A 27,994-nucleotide genomic window follows, 5' to 3' on the forward strand; every position below is an offset into this window, starting at 1 on the left:
AGACAATAAATATCTACAACCTATGTCCTCTTCTCCCCGCCTCCTACTCCTAACCCATCAGTTCTCATAGTACATTTACCAGGCAGAAAAGGGGATGAGTGAAATCCAGTTGCTCAGGATATTGCGGTTGAAGCAGTTAATGTTTACCAAGCATCCACATCCTCGCATGCACGTCTCAGCCTCCCCTGCAGTTATCTGGACCACTGCCACTAGATCTTGCCAAACAGACTCTGAACCACGGTGACACGTGTCACTTCTAGGCCAGGACAACTAAGATTCACGTGCCTCCTCCATCTTCTTCCTTCTTCGCATGAGCGACCTTGGAGACTCTGTGGTCCAGGTGGGATGGCTACCGGATGGAGAAGGATTCACCTACCCACATGGATTCAATGTGAGCAAAACGTAAGCTTTATTATACTGTTACTGAGGTTTGGAAATTTGTATGTTGCAGCAGCACCTAGCATTAATTATCTAACTAATATTTTTCAGCAATAGAGAGATGAGAGGCACCGTTTAAATAAAGCCTTACTTATAGATCTTGCATAGTCATGTACTCTATGACTTCTTAAAAATGGAGATTTGAAAGCTTCCTTTATTTATTTTTAAAAACTTTTTTAACTTTGTAGTGGGGTGTAGCCGATTAACAATACTGTGATAGTCTCAGATGAATAGTGAAGGAACTCAGCCATACATACACATGCCTCCATTCTCTCCCAGATCTCTTCCCATCCAGGCCGCCACATAACATCGAGCAAAGTTTCATGTGCTATACAATGGTCCTTGCTGGTTATCCATTTTGAATACAGCAGTGTGTGCATGTCCATCCTGAACTCCCTAACTATCCTTCCCCTCAAAATCAGATGGACACTTTTAATTACTCACTTTAAAGGCATGACAGACAAGAGAAATATGAAAAAATGAAACAGAAGAATTCCACTTGAGACCATAAGTTTGTTCTCAATAAGTCTGTGAACCTCTGAAAGTTTCCTTTAACAAGAGTGAAAAGCAATTGTTCTAAGGTGTCCTGCAGGTGTCTCCATGATTATTTTATTGACAGTATTTTCTTTACACAGAATACTTAATTGGAATTTAGGAATTAACTTAGGAAACTTGATTCCCTAAATATCTTGTTAGTCAACATTTAAATGATCTTTTGAGTTTTTATTGAGAATCTTTCTTAAATGTATTATTCTCATTATCAGCCATTATTTTTCAAAAATTAAGAAAATTTTGATGATGTAACATCACCATGAAGATTGACTGATTATCTTTATATACTTCAATAAATGATGAAATGAATTAAATGAGTGCTGACCTTCAGACTTTTTTCTGGCAGCACATCTTGAAAATAAATTATTTAATTACTTGCTCTTTGTATTTTTCCCTAGAGTCTGGTACAGGTAGGATCCAGTTATTTAGGGATTCTGCCTAATTAACTTCCTATTTATCTAGGTTCATTGAAATAAGAAATTAAGAAGTTGTCATGTTGAATGCAGTGTAGAAAACAGTGTAGAAAAAAAGAGAAAATATTCCAGGGATCCAACCGCAAAAAAACAGTGATTAATTCCTAGGCTCTAATGTCTTTTTTCTCCCTGAAGGTGGCAGATTGGTACCACACTGGTACCAATTGGTAATGGCCCTTCAGATAATTTATTTTGGCTATAGGTACTATTCAATTAATTTAGCTTATATATACTTGTCCCTAACCCAAGAAGTCCATTTTGCTGAGAAAAACCTTCATATCATTTATTCATTCAACAAGTAGTATGTACCTATAATAAGTAAAGAAGCCTGTGCCCTGGACTTAGAGAGCTCACAGTCCAATGGGGCACAGGATAAGGAAAAATTATGGTGTAAGAAACGCTGAGTGCTGTGTAAGCCACGTGCACAGGAATACACACAGCAGGAGGGTAGACAAGACGTTCTGGCAGAACAGATCCCTCAGCGTGTCCTTAGGGATAAGCCTGATTAAAACACAAATTTAGGATATTTCAGGCAAACAGCACAGGTGTAGAGGCAAAGCAAGGAAGAAGGACTGGCTTGTTTTACTTATTAATGTAATCAGCCTGGGAATATCCAGGAGTCCATTTGCAACCATGGGCATCTTTTCAAAAGACATGATTCTATGACCAAGTAAGTTATGCGTTACCTCTTGGAAGGACAATTCACAGCATGTTGCGTGAATTCTTGGTTTGAAAATGCATTGCCCACAAATTGACCCCAGGAAGCTGAGATATGGCAGTTACCCCTGCAAGGACTGTCAGGAACCCCAAGAGAGCCAGCCAGAGGGCAAGCAGTGACCTGTAGGCTAAGCTGATTGGCTCCACAGGTTAGCATGCACCTAAGATGAGTAAAACTGGGGCTCAACATGGTATGGATCAGTGAGCTTCCTACTGGTCCCCAACTGTGGGACCCCAACTGTACAGTGAACCTTTGTCCCAGCTGTGTTAAAACCTCAGTGTAGTACCAGTCTGCCACCTTCATGAAAACACCACTTATAGACGGTGTTTTCTTGAGGATAGGTTGGCAATTTATTGTGATAAGAAGGGTGGCCTCCTCTTATATGAAGGGTATATACTCTATTCATTTCTCCATCACAACCACCATTGCTGAGGGAAACTACAGGGGATTTCACTGGTTTTTTTTTTTCACCTTTCATGTGATCAGGATTATTCCTTATCAATCTGTATCTAGTCACCAGATACTGGTTTGTTTTTTTAAGTGTGATTAATTCACATGTATCCTTCCTTGTTCTAAAAGGATTTTAGGTAGTTTAAAAGAAATATAAACACAGAAGGATAGCATACATTAAGAGTAAGTGATGAGAGACATGCTGTTTACAGAAAAAAAAAAAGTGGCTTATAACACAGTTACATACTAATATGCCAATTTATTGAAACAGAAAGATGTACCTGGGCATAGAAAAAGACTATAAAATATTCTGGGCTTGTTGTTTTTGCCTTTCTATGTTTTCCAGTTAGTCTCAAATAAACATGAACAATTTTATAGTCTTTTTTATAAAGTAGATAAAAAAAGAATAGGACACACACACACACACACACACGAAGGCAAAAGCACATATCCTGTACATTAGCTGATTAGTCACAAAAGGGTCCAAGCTGTCTAACAGCTACTGTGAGCATGGAAACTCAGTAACAATTTCACATTGTTTAAAAGAAACCAGCAGTTAAGGAAAAACACTGACATTTATATCCAAGAAAAAAAATCTCCCTAAGACACTAAAAGAGAATGTAATAATATACTCATAATAAAGTATTAGTTTATTACCTAACCAGTCAACTTTTGATGCTCATTTTCCTGTGTACAGGAAAATAAAAGAGGAACTATTTTATATTCATGTCACATGAATTTTTTTAGTACTAGGCAAGGAACTATTTCTAAAGTGGGTTTATGTTGTAACTTTGTCACTCATGTACCCATTTAAGCATGGATAACAAGAGTGGATTTTCGTGTTCAGTCATGTCTGACTCTTTGTGACCGTGGACTGTAGCCCATCATATGCCTCTGTCCATGGCATTTCCTCTGCAAGAACACTGAAATGGGTTGCCATTTCCTCCTCCAGGGGATCCTCCCAACCCAGGGATTGAACCTGTATCTCCTTGCATGGGCAAGCAAATTCTTTATCACTGAGCCACCTGGGAAGCCAACATCATTAGACTTGACTTATTAACTACAGAAATGAACTTGCCCTGACAATTAAAAATAGAAAATGGAATTATCCACATATACTTAGTGTGCTAAGTCCAGTGATTCAGACTGCATTTTATAAGAGAGTGGTTTCAATAACCGCTCACTGAGTCTTCATGAGTAAAGACTCAGGAAGAGTGCTCATTCTCCTGAGTTCAGAATGGGCAAATCTCCTGATGTGTGGTACTCAACTAGGGCGCACAGCATTTCTACTACTTTTACTTTTCTGCTACTTTTACTTCTTTAAAAAGTCTGTATTTTTAAATGTTCAGAATCCAGCCATCAGTGATGGCTACAAGGGAAAAGCCTCCCAAACAGACATAGAGCTGGAAGGTTACTCCTAGAAATCCTGGTAAGGGCAACATGAATACTCCTTAAATAAGATCCTCTATGATCCAAGCCCCAAATGCTCAGTCATTATCTTTAACTTTTAAAAAATTGAGGAAAACAGATAATTTCTCTCAATTATGTATAAATTCTAGTTCACATATGAAGGGTGCAAAATTTGTATTATTTCTATCTACTCAAAGACTATAATCTTACAGAATTGGCAACCAAGTCTAAATTTAAAATTTAATGTTTGAGCTCAACAAGCATCTATTGAACACCTACTAAACTTAGAGATTCTCTCAGGTGCTGTGGTATACACAAAGACAAGAACACAAGTATGTGCCTTTCAGAAATAACTGTTTTCTTTTCAGAACGTCAGTGCTGAAGGTAATTATCAGGCTTTATTCTCTGTGTTCAACAATGCTACCTGACCTTGAAGAACATCATTAGTTCATTCTCAGAACTCCCCAAGAACAGTGAGATAAATATTTTTATCAGCTGGGATCCCAGCAAGTGCTATTAGATATATCACGTCATTCTTTTTTTTTCCCCTTTAATATGATTTTATTTTTAAAGATTTTTTTATGTGAACCATTTTTAAAATCTTTTTAATTTTAAAATTAATTTTTTTTCTGAAGGATAATTGCTTTACAGAATTTTGCTGTTTTCTGTCAAACCTCAACACGAATCAGCCATAGGTATACATATATCCCCTCCCTTTTGAACCTCCCGCCCTTCTCCCTCCCCATCCCACCCTGTTCGAGTTTCCTGAGCCATACAGCAAACTCCCGCTGGTTATCTATTTTACATACGGCACAGTCATTCTTAAAGTGAGTCCTAAACCTGCAGTGGACTAGGAGCAAGTGATTGAAAAAAAAAAAAGACATAGAACACTAAGAAGTGTTTAGATCACACAGCTGGATAGCATGGAGCTGGGACTGTAAATTAGACCCTCGAAATTTGGTACCTGTGCCCAGCAGCACCAGGATCAACTGAGAATAAGACAGCCATGCAATCTCAGGCCTCATCAAAGATCTACTGAGCCAGAAACTCTGGCCTGGAGCCTGGCGATCTGTGCTGTGACATCCCTCCAGATGATTCTGATACATGCTGCAGTCTGAGAACCACTGATACGCCAGGACACAGAGAAAACCTGAGCTGAGATTTAATTTTTCCAGCTGTGGCCATGATGTTCTGAACTAGATCTGATGTTACATCTTAACACTAAAGGCCAACTGTAGTGTGACTTCTAATCCCATCTTCCTTGCCCCAACTCTTAGAACAGTTCATTTTAGCTTCTGAGAAAAAAGAAAAATCTCCCTCACTGATCACTATGCCAGGTTTTATTCTTAGAACCAGGCCTGCACTGAATTATCTGCAAAGATCTCAAAGATCTTTAATATCCCACCAACATATGGGAAAATAAACCACTGACAATGTGTCAATGCTTTCTTTCGCCTTTTTTTTTTTTTTTTTTTTGCTTTGCTTTTCTGTGATTGAGTTACGGGAAACAATGCAATTACTTTTGCAATTCTGAGCTCTGTGGACTTACAGAGGCTCTACTAAAAATGTCATAAATTCAAAGCAATTTGGTAAAGGAAAGAAAGAATTTAAGCTATCACACGAATGGCAATGGCTCAACTGGCTTATGATTAAAACATGCCATCTACTTTTCATGATTTTTACAGCTAATTAGAAAGATTTATCAGTATCTAAAAGAAGCCCCCCAAAGAAACAGAGCTTCATGCGGTGATTAATGATAACCAGTTTTTCCTTCAAGGGCAAACTGCTGCTGCCGCTGCTGCTAAGTCACTTCAGTGGTATCTGACTCTGTGTGACCCTATAGACGGAAGCCCACCAGATTCCCCCGTCCCTGGGATTTTCCAGACAAGAACACTGGAGTGGGTTGCCATTTCCTTCTCCAATGCATGAAAGTGAAAAGCGAAAGGGAAGTCGCTCAGTCACGTCCGACTCCTAGCGATCCCATGGACTGCAGCCTACCAGGCTCTTCCATCCATGGAATTTTCCAGGCAAGAGTACTGGAGTGGGGTGCCATTGCCTTCTCCGTCAAAGGCAAACTACTACACTCCAAACACAACTAGCAATGAGAATGACAATTGTTTCTGAAGGGAAAGAACTGATGGCATAAGGAGGCCATAAATGACATTCACTTCCCCCACATATTCTTCACTAACTCAAGCCCCATCAACTCCACGAAGACTGACTCACTGGCACGTTATTTCCTTCTGTTCCTCACCAAATTAGCAGTAAGGCACAGTGTAGGCTTCCCTGGTGGCTCAGCAGTAAAGAATTCGCCTGCAATGTAGGAGACACGGGTTCAGTCTCTCAGGAAGATCCCCTGGAGAAGGAAATGACAACCCACTCCAGTCTTGCCTGGGAAATCCCACGGACAAATGGGCCTGGCGGGCTGTAGTCCATGGGGTCGCAAAAAGCATTGGATATGACTTAGCTTCTTAAGAAGTTGGCTTCTTTAAGAAAAAGAAACTATGCAGAAATCTGAGAAACCCAAATGATTTTAGCTGTAGGGATGTTTTCAGAATTCTCCCACAAATGTTAAAGGTATAGTCAGTAACAATTTGGCATTTTAGTGGTTGCTCACAGCTTTGTCTCTTTGGCATCACAGACAACACATCTGCTCAAAGGAATCCCCTACCTCTTGACACAAACTACCAAACCACAGGTTTACTGCTGCTTTAGCTTGCTGCCTAACACTTGGTAGCCTGGCTGCCTAGTCCTGCCATGTATTCATTCAAGCACAACCTTACAGGTAGTTGGGTCAGAGGAAGAGAACAGAGGAAAGATAAACATTTACCAAACTTCTTCTGTGACTTGGCATTGTTTTATGCTTATGGATCACTCTTTCAATTATCAAGGAATCAGAATGATTGGATTTCACCAGCTTTCAAGCCCATACCTTCGTACCTTAACTTAAACGGACTCCAAGTTCTCTCTCTCCAAACTGGCAGACTTTTCTTTTCCTGTGATCCCCTGCTCAGGTGTCCAAGAATCCCCAGATAGGCTGACTCATCTCCTAAGTGAGTCCGGTCTCTTTCTATCAGTTAGGAACTCCAATGGCTCTAAATTCTGGATAACTCCACAGCTACTGGTCTGGAAGTTGGTTCCTATAGAAATCAGTGCTAGACCACAGTCTTGGCCATCATATTAATAGCTGTAGTGCCTGGAATACTGTCACTCACAAAATGAGAGGAAACAATTTTTAGGGGATACACTTTGTAAAAATGGGGGGGGCAGGGGTGGGAGGGAGAATGAAGAAAGTCTTCCAGTCAGAATTCTAATACACACTTTTGTGGGATGTGACAAGATGATTTTTAAATTCATAAGAAAATACAAAGAAGCAAAAACCACTATAATATTGTAAAGCAATTAGCCTCCAATTAAAATAAATATATTAATTTACAAAAAAAAAAAAGAAATAGTCAAAATGCTCCTCTGAATAAAAGCTAAAAAGGAAAGAGACGATGACTTGGCTTTTCTAGATATCATACATCAAATCATATTCTAAAGTTACAGAGATTAAGATAAGGCAGTATTGGCCCAAACATGTACAACTTTATCAATGGAATATTTACTAGAAAAAGCCCTAAACAGACCTGTGCATAAATGAATACTTCATTTATGTCAAATATTGCTCTGAAGAGCAGTGGGGAATGGATGATAAATAATAATAATAATGAATATTCTAGCACTTTGAATAAACAGTGCTAGAAACCTGGTATTTTAACAGAATAAAAATAAAAATTTTCTCCTTAACTCACATCAATACACTAAAGCTATATCTGAGTGAATCATAGATATAAAGGTGAAAGGCAAAACAACAGGTGTTCTAGAAGATAATACAGAAGACTAACTATGATTGACAGGAAATTCAGTATTTCTTAAATAGGACACAATAAGTTGTCACCATAAACAAAAAAGTTGTTGAATTTATATGCAACAAAATTAAGAATATCTGTTTATGAGATAGCAGTCTTAAATAAGTAAAAGGCCACAAATTGAAGAAGAGTTTAGACACAGAATATTTCAAGAACTCCAGCGGAACAATTGAATACAGAAGATGGGCAATCCCCCCAAAGGAGGCATAGACCTAGACACATCACGGCTGAAATCCAAATGACCTATAAACATATGAAGAAGTGCTCATCTACAGTACTAGAAATCAGGAAAATAAAAATTACAAACAATAAGTGATGGTTACACAATTCTGTGAATATTCTAAAAACCATTGAATTGTTCACTCAAGAAATGAGTAGATTGTGTGGCATGTGAATTCTATCTCAGCAAAACTATTATGAAAAGTAATATATAGCACAATTAGTTGTCAAAATGACTAAAATTAAAAGGATTGTACTGGGGAGAATGCAGAACAATTAAGTTGTTAATCACTTCTAGTGAGAAAGTGAATTGATATAACCACTTGGGAAAATAACCTGACATAATCTGTTAACACTGAAAACAGGCATACAGCGTAACTAGCATATAAACTCCAAGGTGCATGTGCATTCTAAGTCACTCCAGTCATGTCTGAGTCTGTGCGACCATATGGACTATAGCCCACCAGGCTTCTTTGTCCATGGAGTTCCCCAGGCAAGAATACTGGCGTGGATTGCTACGCCCTCCTCCAGGAGATCCTCCCAACCCAGGGATCAAACTCATGTTTCTTATATCACCTGTATTTGCAGGAGGATTGGGAAGCCCCAGCTCCAAGGTATCAGTTCAGTTCAGTGGCTCAGTCGTGCCCAACCTTTGCAACCCCAGGGACGGCAGCAAGCCAGGCCTCTCTCTCCATCACCAACTCCTAGAGCCTACTCAAACTCATGTCCATTGAGTCAGCCATGCCATCCAACCATCTCATCCTCGTCCTCTTCTCCTCCCACCTTCAATCTTTCCCAGCATCACGGTCAATTGAAGAGTCAGTTCTTCGCATCAGGTGGCCAAAGTATTGGAGTTTCAGCTTCAGTATCAGTCCTTCCAATCAATATTCAGGACTGATTTCCTTTAAGATGAACTGGTTGGATCTTCTTGTAGTCCAAGGGACTTTCAAGAGTCTTCTCTAACACCATAGCTCAAAAGCATCAATTCTTTGGCACTCAGCTTTCTTTACAGTCCAACTCTTGCATCCATACTTGACTACGGGAAAAACCATAGCTTTGACTAGACAGAACTTTGCTGGCAAAGTAATGTCACTGCTTTTTAAAATGCTGTAGAGATTGGTCATAACTTTTCTTTCAAGGAGTAAGCATTTTTTAATTTTATGGCTGCAGTCACCATCTGCAATGATTTTCAGTTCAGTTCAGTCGCTCAGTCATGTCCGACTCTGTGACACCATGAATTGCAGCACGCCAGGCCTCCCTGTCCATCACCAACTCCCGGAGCTCACTCAGACTCACGTCCATCGAGTCCGTGATGCCATCCAACCATTTCATCCTCTGTCATCACCTTCTCCTCCTGCCCTCAATCCCTCCCAGCATCAGAGTCTTTTCCAATGAGTCAGCTCTTCGCATGAGGTGGCCAAAGTACTGGAGTTTCAGCTTTAGCATCATTCCTTCCAAAGAAACGCCAGGGCTGATCTCCTTCAGAATGGACTGGTTGGATCTCCTTGCAGTCCAAGGGACTCTCAAGAGTCTTCTCCAACACCACAGTTCAAAAGCATCAATTCTTCGGTGCTCAGCATTCTTCACAGTCCAACTCTCACATCCATACATGACCACTGCAAAACCATAGCCTTGACTAGACGGACCTTTGTTGGCAAAGTAATGTCTCTGCTTTTGAATATGCTGTCTAGGTTGGTCATGTCTTTCCTTCCAAGGAGTAAGTGTCTTTTAATTTCATGGCTGCAATCACCATCTGCAGTAATTTTGGAGCCCCAAAAAATAAAGTCTGACACTGTTTCCACTGTTTCCCCATCTATTTCCCATGAAGTGATGGGACCAGATGCCATGATCTTCGTTTTCTGAATGTTGAGCTTTAAGCCAACTTTTTCACTCTCCTCTTTCACTTTCATCAAGAGGCTTTTAGTTTCTCTTCACTTTCTGCCATAAGGGTGGTGTCATCTGCATATCTGAGGTTATTGATATTTCTCCCAGCAATCTTGATTCCAGCTTGTGCTTCTTCCAGCCCAGCGTTTCTCATGATGTACTCTGCATATAAGTTAAATAAGCAGGGTGACAATACACAGCCTTGATGTATTCCTTTCCCAATTTGGAAGTAGTCTGTTGTTCCATGTCCAGTACTAACTGTTGCTTCCTGACCTGCATACAGATTTCTCAAGAGGCAGGTGATCTGGTATTCCCCTTCCAGAATTTCCCACAGTTTGTTGTGGTCCACACAGTCAAAAGCTTTGGCATAGTCAATAAAGCAGAAGTAGATGTTTTTCTGGAACTCTCTTGCTTTTTCGATGATCCAGTGGATGTTGGCAATTTGATCTCTGATTCCTCTGCCTTTCCTAAATTCAGCTTGAACATCTGGAAGTTCACAGTTCACGTACTGTTGAAGCCTTGCTTGGAGAATTTTGAGCATTATTTTAGTAGCCTGTGAGATGAGTACAATTGCACGGTAGTTTGATTATTCTTTGGCATTGCCTTTCTTTGGGATTGGAATGAAAACTGACCTTTTCCAGTCCTGCGGACGCTGCTGAGTTTTCCATATTTGCTGGCATATTGAGTGCAACACTTTCACAGCATCATCTTCTGGATTTAAAATAGCTCCACTGGAATTCCATCACCTCCACTAGCTTTGTTCATCGTGATGCTTCCTAAGGCCCACTTGACTTCGCACTCCAGGTTGTCTGGCTCTAGGTTGGTGATCATACCATCGTGATTATCTGGGTCATGTAGATCTTTTTGGTATAGTTCTTCTATGTATTCTTGCCACTTCTTAATATCTTCTGCTTCTGTTCAGTCCATACCATTTCAACCAAACGCATGTATGTGCTTACCAGGAGACATATAAATGTGTCTCCTGGGACACATACCGTATTTTGGCAGCAGCATTATCCATGAATGCCTGAATCTGTAAATAACCCAAATGTCCATTATCGCTAGGACTGATACATACTGTAAACTATAATATATTCACACAGCAAAGAACATGAACAAACTTCAGCTAGATATAACAATATATATTTTAGATGAATCTTATAAAATTACTGAGCGAAAAAAGCTACTAAACTATGATGTCTGAAGATGAACTCTTATGTGGTAAAACTCTAAGGTAAGCAATAAAGTGCTTATCTGAAAGTCAGGATTCCATTTAGCAGACACCGGAGTGGCTGTGTTGGAAAGTCACACACAGATGCCTTCCTGTTTGAGCAATATTCTCTTTCTTGATTTAAGTGATGGTTACACGAGTCACAAGTGTTAGTGATAATTTATTGAGCAATATGTTTATGTTTTATGTATCTTACTATATTTGATATATTTTACAAAACAGCAATTAGTTTAAAAATTAAGTTCTTTCTCCTGTTTTTCCTTTTTTAACCTTTTTTGGCCACACCCTGTGACACGTGGGATCTTAGTTCCCCAACCAGGGATTAAACTCACACCCCCTGAATTAGAAGGCAGGGTCTTAACCACTGGACTGCCAAGAAAGTCTATAAAATAAAACTTTGAATGGAGTTGCTTAGGCCTCTCAACATTCCACATCACCTCATACTTCACTCCTACTCCTAGAACTCTGATCTCAGTTCCACTATGATGAAACCTTCGAGTCCCAGACCCAGAAGGCTCAAATCCTCCCAGCGTCCTGCCCTGGACTGCAAAATCTTTTGCTCAGTGATTGTTTATTTTTCCTTGGCTTGGAATGATTTCCAACATCATTAAGAAAGACAACTTTGGGGAATTCCCTGGTGGTCCAGTGGTTAGGATCCCACACTTACATTGCCCAGGGCACAGGTTCAAGCCCTGGTCAGGGAACTAAGACCCCACACGCTGGATGGCAGGGCCAAAAAAATAAAAGAATGGCCTTTAATCTAGAGAGTCTTGCCACTTGAAGCACGGCCCACACACAGACTGGCAACACTGGACTCCACCTGGAAGCAGGATGGAAAACACAGAATCTCTGGCCTCACCACAGGCCATCTACATTTTCACAAGATCCCCAGGGGATTCATATTAGCATTTGAGAAGCTGTGGTCTAGAAAATAGAAATGTCTGTTCTAACACAAATTTATCCCCTTTTTTTATCCCCAGTAACAGGATGTTTTTGCAAAATCTGAACAGTTGCAGAAATATTTTAAGCTCTACTGAATTTAGTTAATTAAAAATAAAAGCTAAAGTAAGATTTTCCCACATTTTCAGGGAAATTTAGTATTTTTATGTAATTCCTATATAGTTTAAGGTTTAGTCTAGATATCTAATCCTTGTTATATATCCCTATTATTAATTTACACACAAAGTCCACCGAGTCTCTAATTTATTTTTAACTAAAAATAACCTTTCCAATGTTCATGCTATAAAAGCAAAACATGTTTGTACGGAAAAATCAGAAAATACACCTAATTGAAGAAACATAAAAGAAATCAACAAAATAATAAAACTACTCAGAGATAACCACTGTAAGACACTCTTATGACAAATAACAGATTATATAAAATACAATCACAAAGTATATACTCTTTTATCATTTTTCTATTATGAACATAAGTCCAATAAATATTAATCTAAAATATTTTTCAATGGCTGAAGACTATAGATTATTTATTTAGGACATTAAATTAACAAATGTTTCACCAGGATCTGTTCCCGTTTTTTCTAAAGGCATTTAAAAAATAAGTAACTTCATGTTAGTTATCCTCTAGACTTGAGTCAATTGATATTTTATAAACCAGTTTCATTTATTCATTTGATTCATCTCTATCACCTTCAGTTTTTTGTATTCACTAATAAAATTTAGAAATACATTTGTAATCCACCCCCACTCCCAATGTTCATTGCAGCACTATTTACATGAGCCAAGACACGGAAGCAAATTAAATGTCCACTGACAGAGGAGTATGAAATAATGCTCTACAATTAAAAACAATGAAGTAATGACATTTGCAGCAACATGGATGAACCTAGAGACTGGCATGCTAAGTGAAGTCCGTCAGAGAAAGAGAAATATCATATGATATCACTTGCATACAGTATCTAAAAAGAAACTGTATAAATGAAATTGTCTACAAAATAGAAACATTCAGTCTTAGAAAACAAACATGGTTACTACGGGAGTGGGGGAGGGATAATTAGGGAGTTTGGGATTGACAGGTACACACTGCTATATTTAAAATGGATACCAAACAAGGACCTACTGTATAGCACAGGGAACTTGCTCAATATTATCAGTTCAGTTCAGTTTACTCATTCAGTCATGTTCAACTCCTTGTGACCCCATGGACTGCAGCACGCCAGGCTTCCCTGTCCATCGACAACTCCCGGAGTCTACTCAAACACATGTCCATTGAGTCAGCGATGCCATCCAACCGTCTCATCCTCTGTCATCCCCTTCTCCTCCCGCCTTCAATCTTTCCCAGCATCAGGGTCTTTTCAGATGAGTCAGCTCTTCGCATCAGGTGGCCAAAGTATTGGAGTTTCAGTTTCAGCATCAGTCTTTCTGATGAATATTCAGGACTGATTTCCTTTAGGACGGACTGGTTGGATCTCTTTGACGTCCAAGGGACTCTCAAGAGTCTTCTCTGACACCACAGCACAAAAGCATCAACTTCTTTGGCACTCAGCTTTCTTTATAGTCCAACTCACACATCCATACAGGACTACTGGAAAAACCATAGTTTTGACTAGACAGAACTTTTTTGGCAAAATAATGTCTCTGCTTTTTAATATGCTGTCTAGGTTGGTCATAGCTTTTCTTCTAAGGAGTAAGTGTCTTTTAATTTCATGGCTGCAATCACCATCTGCAGTGATTTTGGAGCCCCCAAAAATAAAGTCTGACACTGTTTCCACTGTTTACTCATCTATTTGCCATGAAGTGATGGAACTGGATGCCATGATCTTAGTTTTCTGAATGTTGAGTTTTAAGCCAACTTTTTCACTCTCCTCTTTCACTTTCATCAAGAGGCTCTTCAGTTCTTCTTCACTTTCTGCCATAGGGTGTTGTCATCTGCATATCAGAGGTTATTGATTATTTCTCCTGGATATCTTGATTCCAGCTTGTGCTTCATCCAGCGCAGAGTTTCTCATGATGCACTCTGCATATAAGTTAAATAAACAGGGTGACAATACACAGCCTTGATGTACTCCTTTCCCAATTTGGAAGCAGTCTGTTGTTCCATGTCCAGTTCTAACTGTTGCTTCTTGACCTGCATACAGATTTCTCAAGAGGTAGGTCAGATGGTCTGGTATTCCCATCTCTTTAAGAATTTTCCACAGTTTGTTGTGGTACACACAATCAAAGGCTTTGGCATAGTCAATAAAGCAGAAACAGATGTTTTTCTGGAACTCTTTTGCTTTTTTGATGATCCAGTAGATGTTGGCAATTTGATCTCTGGTTTCTCTGCCTTTTCTAAATCCAGCTTGAACATCTGGAAGTTCACAGTTCACGTACTGTTGAAGCCTTGCTTGGAGAATTTTGAGCATTATTTTAGTAGCCTGTGAGATGAGTGCAATTGTACGGTAGTTTGATCATTCTTTGGCATGGCCTTTCTTTGGGATTGGAATGAAAACTGACCTTTTCCAGTCCTGTGGCCACTGCTGAGTTTTCCAGATTTGCTCGCATATTGAGTGCAAGCAACACTTTCACAGCATTATCTTCTGGATTTGAAATAGCTCCACTGGAATTCCATCACCTCCACTAGCTTTGTTCATCGTGATGCTTCCTAAGGCCCACTTGACTTCACATTCCAGGATGTCTGGCTCTCAGTATAAGGTAACAATTCAAATGGGAAAAGAATTTGAAGAACAGATGTATGTGTGTATATATATATGTGTATATATATATATATATATATATATGTGTGTGTGTATATATATATATATATATATATATATGTGTGTGTGTATATATATAGCTGAATCCCTTTACTGTACACCTGGAACTATCACAACATTGTTAATCAATTTTATTCCTTTTTTAAAAAGGAATACATTTGTGGGGAAAGTGTGTGAATTTTTATGCAGCTCTATGAATAGACAAAACTGAAATGTGTCCACTAATTGACGTCCTTTGATGGTCATTAAGTGGATGGGTCTGTACTAATATTATTTTCTTTAATAGATTAATAAGTTAAACATGTGTTCTTTCTTTTCCTGGGGTTATTTTTAACTCACTTAGGATATAACTCACTTAGAGCACCTGAAGACCAAAGATATAAGAGATGGGAGGGAGGTTCCAAAGGGAGGGAATATATGTATACCTATGGCTGATTCATGTTGAAGTTTGACAGAAAACAACAAAATTCTGTAAAGAAATTATCCTTCAGTAAAAAATAAATTTTTTGTAAAAGTTTGAAAACTAAAAACCACTCTGTGCTTAAGGTTGAAGTCGCCATGAATGTACCAAGTAGCTGTATCCTAATGATTATTTATCAGTATTAGACTTTGCAAGGACATACTAATATATAATAAACTACAACAAGGTACAGGATAAACGTTATAAATAACATTTGAACAACCTTAACATCTTTTACATCTGGCTAGAGAACACAATCCAGTCAATGAAACAAAGTGGAAAGCTGTGATTCATAAGAGCCTTACCTCCTCATTAAAAATGAAATTAAGTTTTTCACAATGTGAACCATATTTAGACTCCTTTGCTCAGCCGATGTTATTTGACTTGAATCAACAGAAAAGAACTCTGGCTATTTTGGGCAAATAAAAATGGACTGTATTATAAGAGCATGAAATAGCAACAGAATAGAAAGTCAAACAGCCAGCCTTAGACAGAATGATAATTCTGAAGCCCCAGAATGTAGGCAGGAATGGTCCTTTCAGTTCTTAGAACAAATGAGCTTCAGCCCCACAATCAGAGGGTGTCTGATTGGTCCCTTTAGTTACCTGCCAACCCATCTGGCCACTGGGGAGAGGGGAGGGGACCTTGTTTGACAGCCCCATCCACCTAGAGGCCTCTGATGAGGAAGACGCTACTATGAAATTAAGGGAAAATGGGCACCTGGGCAGGTAAGACCAACAGCTGTTCATACTGTTATTCACTGTAATCTTCTCACAGTGCGATGGCCATACACTGGCTATTGGTGGCAAAGAAGGACAGCAATAACTTCAAATATCACACTGAACTGGTTACAGACATCAGTGGCTGAAAGAACTGACTGACCCTTGGTTTATTGTGAGGATTGTGAAGCATGTGGAGGGAAAAAAAAAAAGAGAAGGCTATGATTTACTGATGCACAATAAATGGTTTTGGAGAGAGTCACCATTTTAGTTTCAAGAAACAAATAATTAACCTTGATAACAAAAGTTTAAGAACTATGTGAATGACTTTAGTCATTTTTCTTCTCTGCTCTTAGACGACAGTTGTAACTTATGTGATATTACTGGAACTTGTTTTGAGTTCAGAGAGTACTTATCCAATTTTAATGTCCATATAAATCACTCGGAGATACTGTTAAGATGCAGATTCTGGTTCAGTAAGTCTGACTTAGGGCCTGACTTTCTAACAAGCTCTGGGGGGATAACTGCAAAGTACCAGAGAGTTGAGCCTCTCCTGTGGCCATGATTCTCCTCTCACATCCCATCGTCCTTCATGCAGGGGCTGCACGATTCACCAGCACTTTCAGATCACAAGAGACTACTGACCTTCTGGCAACTTTTAGAAAGATATGGTGGAGAAGGAGATTGAAACTACCCATGAACATGAGTCTTATGGATTTCATTTACACAAGTGCAATGAGCTGAATGTCTGTGTCCCTCCCAAATTCATTTGTTGAAATCCTAGCCCCCAAAGAGGTAGTATTAGGACGTGGGGCCCTTGGGAGGTGCTTAGGTCATGAGGATGGAGCCTCACAAATGGAATTAGTGCCCTTACAAAAGAGAGACCCCAGAGAGTTCCCTTGCCCCTTCTGCCATGTGAGTTCACAGTGACAATATCACTACTCAAGAACCAAGAAGCACAATGGAGTATTACTCAGCCATTAAAAAGAATACATTTGAATCAGTTCTAATGGGGTGGATGAAACTGGAGCCTATTATACAGAGTGAAGTAAGCCAGAAAGAAAAACACCAAAACAGTATACTAATGCATATATATGGAATTTAGAAAGATGGTAACAATAACCCTGTATAAGAGACAGCAAAAGAGATACAGATGTATAGAACAGTCTTTTGGACTCTGTGGGAGAGGGAGAGGGTGGGATGAATTGGGAGAATGGCATTGAAACATGTATAATATCATATAAGAAATGAATCGCCAGTCTAGGTTCAATGCAGGATACAGGATGCTTGGGGCTGGTGCACTGGGATGACCCAGAGGGATGGTACGGGGAGGGAGGAGGAAGGGGGGTTCAGGATGGGGAACACATGTACACCAGCGGCAGATTCATGTTGATGTATGGCAAAACCAATACAATATTGTAAAGTAAAAAAAAAAAAAAAAAAAGGAACCAAGAAGCAGGCTCTCACCAGACACCAAATCTACCAGCACTTTGATCTTGGAGTCCCCACCCTCCTGAACTGTGAGAAATCAATTTCTGCTGTTTATAAGCTCCCCAATTGATGGTATTCTGTTACAGGAGCCCAAACAGACTAAGACACCAAATAATCCCCTTTCTACAAGCACAGAAACTGCACAGTGCTTTTGTCTTCTGACCCAAAAGCAGACCACAAGTGGTTTATGTTGCATGGTTTATGTTCACAATGCTGCTCGACCCAGAAATCTAATATACTGACTTACCACCAGCCCTTCAAATGGGAGCACTGTCTGTCAACAGAGTTGGGGGATTCATTTCTCCATCAAAAGACAAAAAGGGCAACTTTGAAATGAATCTCTTGTGTGCCTGCTGGACAGAGCCCAGGCCCTGTCCTCACCTCTGGCAGTGACTGGCCACATCCTGTGAGCAGGGCCAGCCCAGACCCTCTGGATGCAGTGAGGGGCTTTTATCTGCACCTTGTCACAGACCCACTGAGTGACAGAACATGAACTGAATAGCCCATTCTCTCTGTCGAGACAGAGTCAACAGTGTTCTTGTAGCACACTCGGCCTTCCTTGCCTGAAGGAAAGTGAGGGCACCGCACACACCCCCTCTGGCAGCTCACTTCCCTTGGTGGACAGCTTGAGCTGGAGAGCCGGAGATAAGATAAAAGCAGAACAGAAAGAGCAGACGTCAGGTTCAGAGGCGAGGCATTATTTTTAGAGCTTGTAGGTAAAAGAGTGGCTAACCCTAAAGGGAAGACAATTCCTTAATTTTTAAATTTGAGTTCTTGACCTAAGGTTCTGAATTTAAGAAATATAATAATTAAAAAATCATGCAACCAGGTCTAGGTTGGTTCTAAAGCATGAAGATTAAAAACAGAACCTGCTCACAAAGAGTAAAAGTGACAATACATTTGAAATATATCCACAGAGTTTATATAATCTCTCTCTGGGTCTTGATGGTCTTTGTCCATTAATTTTCACTAGAATGCTGGTGAGCAAAGGGCTCGTGAAGACATCATAGCCAACAATAGCAGTTCTCACCCACATCTCCACTGACCATGACTTTTTTCCTTCCTTTCCTCCAGATGAATTTTTTAAATATCTTTTCAGAGCTGTCTTTGGACATGGCAATGTGCAGTTCTGTCAATGGAGGCCTTATACTTCCTTGAGAAAAAGATACAATTCTGTATACCACATTATGATTAGGTATTCAGAAATCCAAGAGAAATGTGCCAGAGGCCTTATCCTGGAGAAACCTACAGTCTATAGGAGACAAGCTATTGGTAGATTGCAATGGTCAAAAGTACAGATCTCATCAGTCAGATGCAGGTTCAAATCCCACCTCCAACATTATTCACCATTAAACCACTCACTTCATTTAGTCTCTGTGAATTTCAGTTTCCTCATCCATAAAATAGATATAATTCCAATGGCGTAGAATGACCATGAAGATGAAATATTCCATAAAAAGCACTTATCACAATGTCTACCTATTAAATATTTGGTATATACTAATAATTATTATTATCAGTACTGCAGCTTACTGAATTTCCTCATGCCGATCCTCTGCCTTCTATGCATTGTTTTTCCTACTACTCATGTTTGGGATCTGTTTACAAGACCTTGTTTTAGCCACATGATCTTTGGTCCAAAATACATTGAGAGAATAGGGAGGAACATCCTAAATGGTGTGATATACAATTAGCTTGGATTAATACCACCTCTGGGATCATTCTGGGTCCAGAATCTTAGAATTGAAGAGAAACTTAGAAATCTAGTAACTAATCCAACTTATAGAGGAGCTTTTACCTGCCACAAATAGTGAGATACAGTGGGGCTGAAAGAAACTGGAGGTACTAGGACCCACTACCTCCAGAGGTACATAAAGGAATAATCTCAAGACCCAACTCAGTCTCCTATATCCATCTGAGGTGCCAATGACAAAAATCTATCCAGCTCCATCATCTGCATCGACCTTATCCTTTTGAAATAATATTGGGGAGATGGAGCTGCACTGCTAAGCCTCTCAGTCCCCACCTGCCTTTTAGCAAAGATGCTCTAGTAGAGACTTTGAAGACAACCAGAGCCACAAGGGGGTAATCTCTTAGGCCACTAGGGCTTGACCTATGTGTCTTGAGTTCCACTGCTGTCAAAAAGCTAAAACCCTCTCAGATACAGATGGTGGGTTTGACTGACTGAAGACAATGGGGTAAATGACACATTGTCTGTGTTCTTCCCGAAGACTAATTGCTGCCTGGATAGAAGCATTTTAACTATTCTAATTATTATTAAACCCATTACAAAGCTCCTTTAAGCAACTTGCTTAACCAAGCCTATTTGGTTCTTTGGGGACTATGACTTCTCCTAGAATTACAGTGCGCAGAGTTCTGATTCAATACTGACCACCAATCTTTTCCAATCAGTAGGGACTCTCAATTTCTCCAGGGAGCCCCTAATAGAGTTAGGAATAGAAAGTGTCTCCAGCCAGACATATAATTTACAGTAACTTCAAAGAAAACATAATGCTTAAGACTTCAACTCCCAGCAACAAAAAATCAAGACACAGACCATTGAGACCACCAGACAGTTGCCTGTGGAGTACCACTTATTTCCTGCCACAGAGGAGTGGAGAGGAGGAAGAAGGAGTAAGGAGGCAGTAAAGACTTGCAATCTCAGACATTCTCCCAGGCAACCTGGGCTTTGTTTAGGCTGCTTCCTGTTGGAAAACGAATGTTCAAAACAAGTTTATCATTCATTGAGTCTGTAATAGTCTCTTAAAAAAAAAAAATGAAGAAGTCTAGGAAGGGCATAAGATGAGGGTTCCTCTGATAAAACTGCACCAGAGTTCACTGACCAGAGGACACAGGGCTTGTGTGTTTAACTGAGGGCTCTCTATTTGTCACCACACAAGACTCAGCGGACCGCAGACCAGAGCTGCTATCTGCCCTAGACACAGCCTTTCTGGGGTCAGGTGCAGGCATACACATGTCAAAGCTCACCTTATCTCCCTCCCCGCTTCCTATCTCCTGCCGATAAACAAGGGCTCCAGTCCTCAGCTATCAGGCCAGGTCCTCTTCACACTTGCATATTCAACTACACAGAGAGTCCTCATTCCTTCTCAAAGTACAGCTTCCTCCCCAGTGCAGTACCCCGGCAGGTTTTGCCTCAGGGAGGATGGTGATGTCCATCCTGAAGACACAGCCCTCCAGCAGTCTGTCTTGTTTCTCAGACTCACATGGTTTTCCACGTAACCTTGACTAGATCTTTTCTTTGTTGGAAACCACTTGACAAGTCAGAAAGGAATCAAGCAGCTCAGGAGATAAGCCTCAGCTGACCCCACAGGAGGGCGATCAGGCGGCTACAAATTCATGTTGATGTATGACAGAAATCAAACCAATATTGTAAAGCAATCATCAATCAATTAAAAATAAATATAACTGTAAAAAAAAAAGAGAGAGAGAGACGCATTCTTTGCTTAGTCACGCACCCAGAAGAGGACCGCTGCCTCCGCTAGGTCACAGGAGAACTCAAGAAAGGATCTGAAAATGGACAGGAAATAAATCCATCCTTTACCTTCCTCTACTGAGCCCAAAAACCGCTCCAAGTTCTTCCTTGCAAGTTTTGAAATCACGTGAAAACTTTCTTGGACGACAGCCCAGAGGATTCGACCCTTTCTTGTGACAAACATGCCTGATGGGTTTAGCGTTAGGCTCTGGGTTTTCTCTTCCTTACGGAACAACCTTTCCAAACGCATTCATACATATCATCTCAATATGCCTTCATTCCAAGGGAGATAGAGAAGTAAACGTTATTATTTTTAAGTTAACAGTGAGAGAAGCAGACACAGGTGAAGTCAGAGCTGTCCTGACAGGTCTGGGACGGACCTGATAACTTCCGGTCCTTTTGTTACCAGCAAAGCCCATGAATAATTCCTGGGAAGTAAACATAGAATCTGGGTAATAAAATAAAGCCTAACCTTTCGTTTTTCCTTTTCCTTTGTGCTTAGTCTGGTTTCACTTGCTCGCAAGATGCCGCAGGCAGAGGCCTTGCCCTGGTGCTCCTGGCAAGAATCTGCTGGGCCAACACCCCAGCTTTGAAGGGCAGAATTCAAGATGGCGGCGGGCTGGGTACAGAGACCACGCCCATCCCCACGCCCAGCTGGGATCTGGAGCCCCAGCAACCTGGCTGCACCTGCTCACATGCCCACCCGTGGGAGCTCTGCTCCCTGCTGCTCGAATGAAGACCCTATAAAGCAGCCGGGAGCACAATTTGTCAGGGAGGGCATGGGCCGTAGAGTGTGAACTCTCACCTCTCCGTTCTCTGATCAAAGGCTGAAACTGTCCTCGGTTTTAGGAACTCAGTCTCATTCTATTGGCCCAAACACCATCCGGCTGGAAGAACCTTCCTAGAGCTGGACAAGAAAGCGTCAGTCACACTTGGTTCTCGCCATTGATTGTCCCACGTGTGTGATGCAATGATGGCCTCACATTCAGACTCTCCTAGCTTGTTTAAGGCGGAGAAGGCAATGGCACCCCACTCCAGTACTCTTGCCTGAAAAATCCTATGGACAGAGGAGCCTGAAAGACTGCAGTCCAAGGGGTCGCTGAGGGTCGGACACGACTGAGTGGCTTCACTTTCACTTTTCACTTTCATGCATTGGAGAAGGAAATGGCAACCCACTCCAGTGTTCTTGCCTGGAGAATCCCAGGGATGGGGGAGCCTGGTGGGCTGCCGTCTATGGGGTCGCACAGAGCCAGACACGACTGAAGTGACTTAGCAGCAGCAGCAGCTTGTTTAAGGAGAAGGCAATGGCACCCCACTCCAGTACTCTTGCCTGGAAAATCCCATGGATGGAGGAGCCTGGTAGGCTGCAGTCCATGGGGTCGCTAAGAGTCAGACACCACTGAGCGACTTCACTTTGACTTTTCACTTTCATGCATTGGAGAAGAAAATGGCAACCCGCTCCAGTATTCTTGCCTGGAGAATCCCAGGGATGGGGGAGCCTGGTGGGCTGCCGTCTCTGGGGTCGCACAGAGTCGGACACGACTGAAGCGACTCACCAGCAGCATCAGCAGCAGCTTGTTTAAAGGGGACTTCCCAGGTGGCGCTAGTGGTAAAGAACCCAGCTGCCAATGTAGGAGACATAAGAGACATAGGTTCCACCCGTTGGTTGGGAGGATCCCCTGGGGAAGGGTATGGAACCCACTCCAGTATTCTTGCCTGAAGAATTCCATGGACGGAGGAACCTCTGTCCTGGCAGGCTATGGTCCATAGGGTTGCAAAGAGTTGGGCATGACTGAAGTGACTTAGCACACACACGTATCCCCAGCCTACCTCCCCACCATTCTCAACCTCACTAGTCTCTCAGCAAAAGAGCAGTATATTGAAAGTGGCATAATCTATGTTTTCTCTGACATTTTTGCTTGTTTTTTTAAGTAACAGACTTTGAAACTCAGAATACTATTTTTAATAGTTTAACAAAAATCACCTTAACCAAAGACTATGTATAGCTTCTTAGCCTGAGAAACACACTTATTATCTTTTTGTCCAAGGTAGTTGGTATACATTGGGTATGCAATAAATGCTGAAGGAGAAGCAAGAAGGGAATGATGGAGGGGGCTGGAGAGGAAAGAAGGATGATAAACAAGGGCTCTGAGGATTTCATCCTGCCTTCCTTCTCATCCTCATTATTTATGGGTTTTTAAAGAGTCATCAGAATATGATGATTCAAAAAAAAACAACAAAAAACAAAACTGGATGTTCTTGGTAGCCTATTTCAAGGAGAAGCGCTCAGGGTTCTGAGATGTAAGAACAATGAACCCCAAGGCAAATCTCTGAAACAAGCAACAGTATTTGAATCACAAACTGTTTTTTATTTATGACAGCTTTCTTGAGGTTGATCAGTAAAATATTCTTTTGAAATCTATTTGCTAGGATTTCAAAATCATGACACTTCAACAGCTCATTTGTCTTGGAGTAGAGATGCAGCTCCTGGAGACAGGGTTTGTGTTTGTCCTTGGAAATAAGGACAAACACGAGCTGGCAACTCAGAGTCTTTATTTTCGTCAGCTTGCTCTTCTGCAAGCTTACACCGTCAGCACTGTGTGAAGAGTGAAACCAATAAAAATCATCTCCCTCAACGCAGGAGGCCAACTCAAGACTGTTTCTTGGCTCAGGAGCAAGTATCTGTCAGTCAAGGTCAGGGAGGTTTCTGCTGCATTCAGCCAGAAAAATCTCTCACACAGAGTAACTGGGAGCCTGAGAAGGGAGCCTAAATGGAAGAAACTGAGGCTCCCAGGTGATAACGCTTTGCTCCGGTGAGGCTCGCCCTACTCAGAGGTCATTAACTGAGATCCAGAACCAAGAAAAGAACAGACCCTAGAGCAGTGGCAAAGTCACAAAACTCCATCACATGGGACGTTTGTCAAGAAAGTCAAGAATCTCAGCCACAGGTAGTCATTTTGCAAGAAGCTACAACTTCCTAAAGAGCCTTGACAATGGCATAAGGGGGACGATCTTCACGGGGAGGGAGCTTCTCTCAGTTCAAGCCTCAAGCCCAGACTTTGTAGCAAGGGTTGGAAGTCCTTCATGATCTGGCCCTCATTTCCTCTCCAGCTTCATTTCTTCTATTCATCCAACACTTGTAGTTGAGCTCCAAGTATCCAAGCTACTGGAACTGCTATCCAAGTGTCCTTTTCCAGATGCCTGGAATCCCCTGCTCGCCCTCACACAACCTGACGTCAGCTGGCAAGTTCCACAGCTTCTTCCTCAGGAGTCTACTTAGATGTCAGTTCAGTTCAGTTCAGTCGCTTAGTCGTGTCCAACTCTTTGTGACCCCATGAATCGCAGCACGCCAGGCCTCTCTGTCCATCACCAACTCCCGGAGTTCACTCAGACTCACGTCCATCAAGTCAGTGATGCCATCCAGCCATCTCATCCTCTGTCGCCCCCTTCTCCTCCTGCCCCCAATCCCTCCCAGCATCAGAGTCTTTTCCAATGAGTCAACTCTTCGCAAAAGTTGACTGGAGTGGCCAAAGTACTGGAGTTTCAGTTTTAGCATCATTCCTTCCACCCAGGACTGATCTCCTTTAGAATGGACTGGTTGGATCTCCTTGCAGTCCAAGGGACTCTCAAGAGTCTTCTCCAACACCACAGTTCAAAAGCATCAATTCTTCGGCGCTCAGCTTTCTTCACAGTCCAACTCTCACATTCATACATGACCACAGGAAAAACCATAGCCTTGACTAGACGGACCTTTGTTGTCAAACAAGGAAGATGTCAACTTTGTTGACAAACAACTTAGATGTCAGCCTCTTTCAAAAGTGCTCCTGGACCCAATCCTCTCCCACTGTTTGTGTTTGAAAATGTAGATTTCCTGATTATTCAGGTTTGCTGAGACCAGCAGGTCAGAATACCATTGCCAATGAAAAGAGTTTGTTCATCAAAGATCCCCAAAAGAGGGCATGCCTTGCCAAGCCGGTGCACACAGATTTGTCAGGAGGCAAGAGGGGAGGTAGGGGAAAAATGTGGTTAAGAGCCTTTATAAATAAAGGTTTCCTTTATGGGGGTTCCAGCAGGAACAAACGGAGAAGCAGGGTGAGGAGGCTTGGGATTGGCTAGTCTGGAGTTTCCGTGGGCTCTGGGATGTAGGGTCTGTCCCTATTGTCTGTGCCTGGCCCTTGAGTGATTATGACGTGGGAACAGGGGCCCAGAGTATGAGAGCCTGAAAGAGGAGGTAGGGGTTTATAGGCTCTGAGCTCCGTGTACATATGAGAGGCCGGAGTCCTTTACTACCTCTCAGAATTGGCTGGCCCTGGCAGGAGCAGACTCTCCAAGGTGAGCAAGATCTTGCATGTCATGTCACAGGATCAGAAACACATGATTAAGACTAGACACTGTTCAAAGTGGTTAACTATTCCTCTTATACTCACCATGGACTTACCCTCTGGAAACCTGACTACTTAGCTCGTTATTTGCTATGACTTTTGGCCCCCTGGACTTGAAGCTCATTGAGGACGGGGGCTGTACCTTTTTCAATGCCAAGAATGACAACAAAGTATACAGAGATCAACCTGATTGGCTTCGAGGTCTAACCCTTGGTCTGGTTTACTAGGTGACCAGTGCAGGATCGAGTCTCATGGAGGGTTGATCACCTGCTGCAGGATTGGGTCTCATGGACCACTCCACAGCGCATGGAAATATGTCTTCCACAGCCCCATGTAGCCCTTTTTTCCTAAGGAACCCAGTTAGCATCCTGCAAGACCTCTCTTTGGGTTCAGAAAGCCAAACTGAAGGCAAAAACAAAGTTCTGTTGTTTCCAGATTCTTAATCTGTTTTTTCCAAAACTAAGAAAACAAGCTAACAAAGGCAAAAACAAAAAAATAAAATTTTACTCATCTATTTTGCTCCAAAAGATAAGACTGTAGAATTAAATGTCAAGGGATCTTATGACATTTCTTGGCAGAATTTCTGTGTGAAGCTTTCAAATCAGTCAGTTTAATCCAAATTAGTAGGAGCTTCAGAAAAGGCTTTTGGCCCATCCCTAACTGGGAAGAGGTTTTGTCATGGACGCTGCCAAAAGCATATGTATATATAAAAAAGAGATAGAGGGAAATTGGAATTTTGGCCCAAAATTTTTTAATAACAGGCAAACAAAACTCTCAACTTAATTAAAAATTTCCCTACATTCTGGCCTACCCTGTGTGATTTTTACATTGCTACCCAAAAGCTATTAAGCAGTTACTTAAAAAAGAGAAAAGGGAAGTATTTTTAAAGGATAAGGAGAAGAGGAAAAAACTCAAGGTTTCATTTCCTTTCTCTACATCCAGAGTCCAAACCATGGTGGCCTGTTTCTTTAGCAGGTTTTTCCTTCGAGGCAACTAACAGCTTGACAGTTTTTAAAAGTTCTATGATGAGGCTCGTGAACATATACAATCAATGGGGTGTATGCATTCATCCAGTTTGGACAGGGGCTCATCACCCCAAAGCCAGGGGCATTGCTCTCTGCAGCTTCTAACAGTGCAATGCAGCAATTTCACCTCACTAGATGAATTTCATCTTACTATATCTCACTATATTTGTAATTAAAATATAAATTTCTCATAGTAATTTTGGAATTACCTCATTCAGTCTGACAGGTGTTGGGTCATGCCAATTCTCTTTGCTAAATAAACACAGTATGCAAGGGGACAGGGTAACAGAATAAACCGCTGTGGGGTATCTTCACTCAGGGGCTCTTTGTCTCAGGCAAGGATCTTCTGCTCCTCAAATCTGCAACCACTATCCAGATTTGCTCTTGAATACTCAACAGTCTGCTGAGTAGTTTTCTCTGCCTGTTCCATAGGCTTCACGTTCAGGATGTCTGTCTGTCCAAACCCTAAACACACGGTCTTTTCTATTTTTTGTTCCACCGTGTGTCATGCCATCCACCCAGTCGCCCAACTGGAACTCTGGACATCATCCATTACTCATCCTTGTGTGCAATCAATCAATCAGCAGGACCTGCTCATTTCATCTTCTAAATATTCTCCATTCAATCTTTACTGTCACTGCTCTCTAGTGGAGATCCTCACATCTCTAAGCTGGATGGATGACTGCAGCAACCCTCTGACTAGCATTCTAATATTCTGATCTAATCTCCCTTCTAATCTAATCTCCCTTCGAATCTATCTAGCTTCTATCTCCCTTTATTCCAAACCACTACTGGAGTGATGGTGATAGACCAAGCCTGCCAATATCACCCATGAAACTCCCAAGGTAGCTTCCCTTCCGCCCCCAGGAGGCAAAGTAGAAAGCCCTCCTGCCATAATTTCTAGCCTTATTCGGTTGCTCCCTTCAGTGATTCCAAACCACAAGCAGTTCCCCTACACACCCTCGTCTTTTTATGCCTTTTATCAACCAATCAGCAGCAAGCAAGCCTTAGAACATATTTAACAGGAAAAGCAGGGAGCTTCTCTGGTGGTTTAATGGTTAAGAATCCCCTTGCAATGTGAGGGATACCGGTTTGATCCCTGGTCCAGAAAGATGCCACATTCTGTGGAGAAACTAAGCCTGTTCTCTGCAACATGAGAAGCCACCGCAAAAAGAAGCCCGTGTACCACAAGGAAGAGGAGCCCCACTCTCTGCAACTAGAGAAAGCCTGTATGCAGCAACTAAGATCCACCACAGCCAATAAATAAAATTAGTCCTTACAATAAAAAAAAAAGGAAAAGTAGAGGAGCACATATAACTGGTACATGGCAAAGCAGTTATCATTAAAATAAAATAGAAAAGAACGTTTTTACATATTTTGGGCTCTAGAGGAAAATATAAAGAAAATTAAAGATAATAAATC

The 27,994-nt window shown here is 41.3% G+C and overlaps 1 long non-coding RNA gene across 1 annotated transcript; it reads left to right on the forward strand.

The window, feature by feature from the left end:
- Positions 1 to 252: 252 nt before the first annotated feature.
- LOC114116057 (uncharacterized) lies at positions 253 to 27,865 on the forward strand. Its single transcript, XR_003590097.3, has 2 exons — positions 253 to 402; positions 16,780 to 27,865. It is a non-coding gene; the product is annotated as an uncharacterized LOC114116057 (long non-coding RNA).
- The last annotated feature ends 129 nt before the right edge of the window (positions 27,866 to 27,994 follow it).

This window comes from Ovis aries, chromosome 8 (genome assembly GCF_016772045.2).
Source record: "Ovis aries strain OAR_USU_Benz2616 breed Rambouillet chromosome 8, ARS-UI_Ramb_v3.0, whole genome shotgun sequence".
Lineage (NCBI taxonomy): Eukaryota > Metazoa > Chordata > Mammalia > Artiodactyla > Bovidae > Ovis > Ovis aries.